Source organism: Bufo gargarizans, chromosome 2, assembly GCF_014858855.1.
Source record: "Bufo gargarizans isolate SCDJY-AF-19 chromosome 2, ASM1485885v1, whole genome shotgun sequence".
NCBI classification, from domain to species: Eukaryota; Metazoa; Chordata; class Amphibia; order Anura; family Bufonidae; genus Bufo; species Bufo gargarizans.
In genome coordinates, this window is record NC_058081.1 from 85,399,413 (window position 1) to 85,407,683 (window position 8,271).

At 45.0% G+C, this 8,271-nt stretch overlaps 1 pseudogene; it reads left to right on the forward strand.

The window, feature by feature from the left end:
• The first annotated feature begins 891 nt into the window (after positions 1-891).
• Positions 892-7,771, forward strand: LOC122925662 (annotated as a pseudogene).
• Positions 7,772-8,271: the final 500 nt, after the last annotated feature.

The following is an 8,271-nucleotide window of genomic DNA, read 5'->3' on the forward strand; positions in this document are numbered from 1 at the left end:
GAATTTGTGCAGTGAAGAAAGGGCACCCTATATTCCCTCAGGACACTATGTGTAGCTGTTGGTCGCCCTGTCGGTTGGAAGTTTGGTGTGCCCTTGGTGTTAAATGCCCGTGTGGGCGCAAGGCAAAGCTTGCGCATGGTATTAGTAGAGTCAGTAACCAGGCCAGATGGAACTTAAAACAGTCTGTCTTTTCTGTGCACCAAATAGGAATTGTAGTACATCCAACAATTATCTGTAAATTCTCTAATCTGGAGTGCATTGGATGTTTTAACTTGAATCTCTGATGCAGTAGTAAAGTTTTTAATGCTCTATGCTGGTTGCCTTGATGACTCTCACATTGTAGTCATGAAAAACTGGGTGTGTCACATTGCATATCATTTTAAAACATAAAATTACAGTACAGTCATTACCAAACCACTGACCAAACCCCTGGTCGGGGGCCCTGCACATACACCAATTGTTCTGATTCGAAGGAGGATCTGATGAAAGAACAGCCAGTCTCCTATATTTATTAAATAAATTGTCAGAGCTTTTAGAATTGATGTCTGTGAAGGTTCTCATTTATCCAGGTCATGGTATATATCTGTAAAGAATAAATCAAGGCAACTGAATGTACTGTAGATTTCTTGAAAACGTTTCACTCGTTCTTTCAACAAGCTTTCTAAATTCTGAGTGATTGTACACAAATTCTGGGAATAAATATGTAACTGAATCCACATCTGGTAATTGTACCCAGCATTGGGTCAAAGGTGTTGATTCCATTATCCTAATTGGAGTCAGTAGGTACAATCATTCAGAATTGAGAAAGCTCATTGGAAGAACGAGTGAAACGTTTTCAAGAAATCTACAGTATGTCCAGTTGCCTTGGTTTATTCTTTACAGATATATACCATGACCTGGATAAATGAGAACCTTCACAGACATATTGCAACACATTTTGGAGGGAAAACCCTTAAACTTGTATGAGAATATGAAAAGACAGCAAGAAAACTGGCAGACTATAGAAACCACCTGCACTTCAACCTCAGATGCCGAAAACAGGAGCTGGTACCATGCAGCATCAGTTTGGAATCCACGGTGAAGGGTCACAGAGCTGAGATGATTCTACAGAAAGCCCAGAAGCAACTACTAAATGAACGGGTATGACAGACCCATTTCACAGTTGAAGCCTTGAAACAAACTATCAGTCACCTGGAAGAGGACCTGATTTTGCAGCTACCCGCTGAAATGTGGAGGAAAGTAGCAGATTTCACAGTACATGCACAGCTAGCTCAGCACACTAAGAGCAAGGGGAGGCAGAAGAACAAGTTCTGCATTTTGTTATCCCGAACTGCAAACAGCCATACCAGTGAGGAACTGACATGGAGGCGAAAGGAGGAAACAAGGACAGTGCAAAACAAAGAGAAATGGGTGCAGAATCTTTCAGACTGGGTTCTCACTCAGCCTGAGATGGATGTCCTTGCGAAAGGGTTGAATTTCGCAATCACACCAAGAACCATACCAATAGTTGATATTATTTCAGCCACTGAAGCCTCAATCCACAGCAACAAAGTACCCCAGGGTGAGGCTGAACAACTTTGCCTTAAAGTGTCTGCAGCTCTGGCCAGTGCCAAACCACCTCCTTCAAACTTGACTAGAGAAGAAAGGAAGGCGGTTACATCCCTGAAGAAAGACACAAACATCACCATCCTGCCTGCGGATAAAGGAAGATGCACAGTTGTACTTAATACGTCTGACTACGATGCCAAGGTGACCACACTCCTGGATGATAACAACACATATGACGCCCTAAGACGAGACCCAACCAGTGGCCACAAGAAGAAGGTTATAGAACTACTACAACAACTAGAAAGGACAAAATCATTGATCGGGCCATGTATCATCGCCTCTACCCTGGGAAAGCCCCTCCATGTATTTATGGACTTCCTAAGATACATAAGGGCGGGATCCCTCTCAGGCCAATTGTCAGCAGCATCAACTCTGTGACCTACAATGTGGCCAAATACTTAGCCAGAATCCTAAACACACAACATCACATACAGAACTCTCAAGATTTCACCACCAAAATACAGAACTTGGTATTGGGCACAGAAGAAACAATGGTCTCCTATGATGTTACATCCCTTTTCACCTGCATACCCACTACAGAGGCAATTGAAACAGTCAGGAAACAGTTGCTATTAGACAACACCTTACGATGCAGAACAGAACTTAGCCCAGACCAAGTGTGTGCCTTCAGGGGTGTGGAAATTTTTAAAAAAAACTACTTGTCGAAGGACTAAAGCGGGGTCTCAATCTACTTGTCCCTCATGACAATCTACTTGTCCTGATACAAAAAGTAATTTTAAATCAAAACCATATTTAAGTGAATCCCTTTAATGTACATGCCATACTGGGCCAGTGAATCCCTTTAATGTACATGCCATACTGGGCCAGTGAATCCCTTTAATGTACATGCCATACTGGGCCAGTGAATCCCTTTAATGTACATGCCATACTGGGCCAGTGAATCCCTTTAATGTACATGCCATACTGGGCCAGTGAATCCCTTTAATGTACATGCCATACTGGGCCAGTGAATCCCTTTAATGTACATGCCATACTGGGCCAGTGAATCCCTTTAATGTACATGCCAGTATGGGGAAGTCCCCGTCCCCCCCTATTCATGGAGGGTGAGTGGCTGGAAGTTGGAACCTGACAGCACTCCTATTGACACTTCAATGCCAGGGAGAAGAAGCAGAGCGGCAGCCTGACAGCAGAGCATAGCTGACCCAGAGCAGTCACCACACACACTACCTGCTGGGCTATCTATCATGGCACGGGCTGCCACCATGTCAGGAGCTCCTACTACAGCCGCTGACTAACGTGTGCCTCCGCTGGGAGCTGACTTCCGGCCCGTGGCGCCCGACTTCGGCCTGCACAGGAGCGCTGATAACTAGTGATGGGAAGTTCGGATCTTTTAGGTGAATCGGTTCATTTGAATCAGCTCATTCAAATGAACCGATTCATGAATCGGATCTTCGGTTCACTTGGTGAGTCAGACTGCTGAGCTGACTCGCAAGTGAACCAAAGACTCTAGGTGCCGATGCGCATGCGCAGATGCTATACAGTCGATTCACAATCACTTGCTGCTGCTGACTCAGTGCAGTCGGTTCTTCAGCTCTCTAATTAGTAATGAGCGAGTCAGGATCAGGAAGAGTGATTTATTATAGGGATAGTGAAGGGAAGCTGAGGCTGACGCTGGACAGGAGTCAGAAGCTGTCACTGTGGTGTGCAAAGTGCATTGTTACCCACAGTGACAACAGTCTGACACTGACATTAGTACAATGAACCAAGTGAAGTGATGTGAACCCACCCTTAGCTATATAGCTACTTAACTGAATGAGATGCCTTTAACATATATATCTCCTGAGAAGCCAATTTGATCCTAAAGGGTTAATTTAATTCAACCTGTAATCTAAACTCTTGTGTCATCTGTCACTTCTCCTATCCCTTAATCTTATCACTGCTGCAACAAAAGTAGCCAGACAGCCTCAGTGTAACTGCTCTACAGCCTGACTCAAGGCTCTTTTAACTCAAAGAATCGAATGAGTCACAAACTAAGTCGGATCTTTAGATTCTTTTAACTTGTGACTCATTCCATTCATTTCTATTCTTAGACTCCCCTGTGTGACTCAGAGCTGCTAGTGTGCTTGCCCTGCCCCCTCAGCTCTGGTCGGTGATTGGTTGGTGGGCGGGGAGGGGAGGGGCTGGCAGAAGCCAGCTTCCACTCTGAGATCATATTACGCTCCTCCCCGTCCCTCCCTCAGGCTCCTCCCTGCTGCCAGCGTCTCTGCATTGTCTGTGTGACTGAGCTGAGCCGTTTCAAACGGATCAGTCAGCCCTGCTACTTGCCCGCAGGGCTAAGCTGCCTGCACAAACTACCTGCCCGGCGCCCGGAACTGCATGTCCCGGGCGTCGGGCGATAGGAATTCCACACCCCTGGCCTTACTGGACCTTTGTCTGAGTACCACCTATTTCAAGTATAAGGACAAGTTCTACAAGCAAAAACATGGCTGTGCTATGGGATCGCCAGTCTCGCCCATTGTAGCGAACCTGTATATGGAGGAAGTAGAAAGGAAAGCCCTGACCACTTTCAAGGGAATTACACTGAGTCATTGGTTCAGATATGTGGATGACACTTGGGTTAAAATTCATAAACAAGAGTTACAGGCTTTTACCGACCACATCAACTCAGTGGATCATAACATCAATTTCACGCGGGAAGATATGCAGAACAACAAACTGGTGTTTCTGGACTGTCTTATAACAGTGGAAGAGGGAAGGAAGCTGGGAATAGAGGTCTATCGAAAACCAACACACAGACCAGTACCTGCTATTTGATTCCCACCATCCTCTAGACCACAAACTGGGAGTCATCCAGACTCTACACCACCGGGCAGAGAAAATCCCCACCAGCACAGAGGCCAAGGCGAAGGAACTCAAACACCTCAGAGGGGCACTTAAAACTTGTGGGTATCCAGTTTGGGCCTTTGTCAAAACAGAAGGAAGGAGAAGAAAGACCACCAAGACTACCAGTGAGGGCGAGAAGCATGACAGACGCAAAAATATGGTTATCCCATATGTAGCTGGGGTGTCTGAGAAACTCAAAAGGATTTTTAATAAACATCACATTCCTGTTTGCTTTAAACCCAGCAACACACTGAGGCAACAACTGGTTCACCCCAAAGACCCAACGCCTAAACACAAGATGGACAACATTGTGTACGCAGTCCAGTGCAATGAGGAATGCTCAGAACTGTATATTGGCGAAACAAAACAACAACTACATCAGCGTATGGCTCAGCATAGAAGAGCCAAAACCTCTGGTCAAGATTCAGCCGTGTACTTACATCTGTGTTTTGGATAAGGAGGCCGATTGGTACAAACGAGGCTTGAAGGAGGCCATCTACGCAAAAATGGAGAAGCCAAGCTTGAATAGAGGTGGGGGGGGGGGGGTTAGACATCTATTGTCTGCCACATACAATGCTGTCTTGACACCTTTTTCTGGGAAGTCTTTATCACCTACTGACTCCAATTAGGATAATGGAATCAACACCTTTGACCCAATGCTGGGTACAATTACCAGATGTGGATTCAGTTACATATTTATTCCCAGAATTTTTGTACAATCGCTCAGAATTGAGAAAGCTCGTTGGAAGAACGAGTGAAACGTTTTCAAGAAATCTACAGTACGTCCAGTTGCCTTGATTTATTCTTTACAGATATTTTAGAATTGATGGCCTATCAATATCTGATTAGTGGGGGTCCGTCTCCTGTCACCCCTGCTAATCAACTGTTTGAAGAGGCCGCTACACTCCGGTGAGTGACTCATGGGTCACATGGCTGAGGCACAGCTCAGTCCCATTCAAATCCTTGGCATGAGCTTTGATACTAAGTACAAGCGCTATGCAATGTACGCTTTATTTAATCCAAAAGCACTTACTTGGTGTTTTCTTCACTTGAGTACTGAAGAGCAATGGATATTTTTATCCCTATGAGTCAGGTGATGGCATTTGAAAAGGTTCTTCCACTGCTAGAAATGGATGTGAAATCAGTCAGCACAGAACTCGGGACTAGAGTTGAGCGGACAACTGGATGTTCGGGTTCAACGGGCTCAGCCGAACTTCACAAAAAAGTTTGAGTTCGGGACCCGAACTTGACCCTGAACCCAAACCCCATCGAAGTCAATGGGGACCCGAACTTTGGAGTACTAAAATGGCTGTAAAAATGTCATGGAAAGGGCTAGAGGGCTGCAAATGACATCAAAATGTGGTTAAGAGCATGGCAAGTGCTCTGCAAACAAATGTGGATAGGGAAATGACTTAAATCAGGGTTTCTCAACTCCGGTCCTCGGGACCCACCTACCAGTCTGGATTTGAGAATATCCCACAGAATGAATACCTGTGGTAAGTCCTGATGCATTGACAGGTGGACCCTGAGGACTGGAGTTGAGAAACCCTGACTTAAATTAACATAAAATACATAAAAATAAATAATAATAATCTTGATCTAGGAGGATGAGGTCCATATGGAGTAGGAGGTTGAGGAGGCGGTGGATGTGGCAGTGTAGGTGGAAGCAGCGGTGGAGGAGGTAGCCCAAAATGTTTTTTAGTTTTAATTTTAAATTTTTATTTTAAATTAGGGTACACCCCAAAACATTGGGAAATATAACCAGCACCTCCAAGGCGTAAAGAGCAAGCTAAGGCCGTGTGCCCAATTTGGAGACCCAGAAGTTGAATGGGGCATACCCATCAGTCAGTACGTGTAGGCGTGTGCACACATACTGCTTCACAATGTCGCACGTCCCTGAGATGTCCAAGATCCAATTGGATATCTGGTCTTTAAACTTTCGATGTTCTTTTCTGCACCTACCATGTTGATTACGGTTGCGGCAAATCAGGGTTCCACGCCGGAGAGGGAGCGTGAGAAAGGGAGACCACATCCAAAGGAGGTCAATGTATGAAATTAAATGTGATAGAGTGGAAATGTGGCACAAATTATTGAAGCTGAAGCTTCCAAGTAAACGAGGGGGCAATTACCCACTTGTGGTCGGGGTTAACGATGGCGAGAAGGAACTTACCCCATCTACGGCCCCCTCAACTCTAAAGCGGCTAGAATTATGCCGTAACCGCTGCGATGTAGGGACGCCTGAATAGAGGGCATCCCCTTAAGAGTGCTAATATGAAAGGGAGGGTGGGAGGGGGAAACAAGACGAGACGTTCATTGAGGGAGGGGCGTATGCCGGATATAAAGGCAGCTACACCCCTCCCACAAATGCAGGCCAATAAATCGGCCTTTACACTTCTGACTCGGAGAGGTAGTGACGATAAATAACAATACAGGACTCTTAAGATGCCTTGTTATTGGAATGATTAATAAAACCTTATAGGGAATGTCACTGGGATATTTGGGATTTGGTAACGTTAGACAGGAGAGGCCCTGCTGCCGCTTTGTTGACTCTAGATAACTTTTGCCTGATCGCACGTCCCCGTGATGTCCACGATCCATTTGGATATCTTCTATATAAACTTTCAATGTTTTTTTCTGTGCCTACCATGTTGATCAAGGTTAACGGCGTGATTGTGGTCTCCCTTTCTCACGCTCCCTCTCCGGCGTGGAATCAGGGTTCCACTCCGGAGAAGGAATAAGGGTTCCACTCCGGAGAGGGAGAGTGAGAAAGAGATACCACATCCAAGGGAGGTCAATGGCTCCAATGTGATCGAGCGGAAATGTGGGACAAGTTGTTAAAGTTGAAGCATCGAATGAAAGGAGGGGGCGCACGTCAAATAAAGACACATTTTTGAAATTTAATTCCCTGTTACCTATGCAGAGCAGGGGTTTTTCATTGCCAAAAATGGGTTAATCACCCACCAATGGAACAGACGATTTTTAAAAATTTCGGTCCCTATCACCTATGCAGAGCAGGGGTTTATTCACGGCAAGAATGGTAAAATGTCACCCAAGAATGTAACAGACGAATTAGTGTAATGTATTTCCTTGTCCACTAGGTAGAGAAGGGGGAATATCACAGCTAAAAATTGGTGAATTTCACCCGACAATGTAACAGGCAAATTAGTGAAATTTATTAACCTGTCCACTAGGTAGAGCAGGGGTATATCACAGCCAATAATTGGTGAATTTCACCCAAAAATGTAACAGACAAATTAGTTAAATTTGTTTACCTCTCTACTAGGTAAAGCCGGGGTTCATCACAGCCAAAAATTGGTGAATTTCACCCGACAATGTAACAGACAAATTTGTGAAATTACATAAAATAAAATACGTAAAAGTAAAAAAAAAAAATCTGGATGTATGAGGTGGAGGTCCATATGGAGTAGCAGGTTGAGGAGGCGGTGGACGTAGTGGTGTAGGTGGAAGTGGCGGTGGAGGAGGACGAGGTAGCCAACACTGGTTTTTGGTTTTAATTTTTTTATTATTTTTTATTAGGGTACACCCCAAAAGAATGGGAAATATCAAAAATACAACAATGAGCAATTGCGCTGTAGTATAACAATGGCTGGGTAAGGCTGGTATACATGCCTATTCTGCACAAGGTACGGACAAATCCTGTAGGAACCATGCCTAGTTCATTTTAATGAACATGAGCTTGTCCACATTGGCTGTGGACAGGTGGCTGCTCTTGTCTGTGATAATACCCCCTCCTGTGCTAAACACACGTTCAGGCAATACACTGGCTGCAGGGCGGGCCAGCATCTCCAAGGCGTAAAG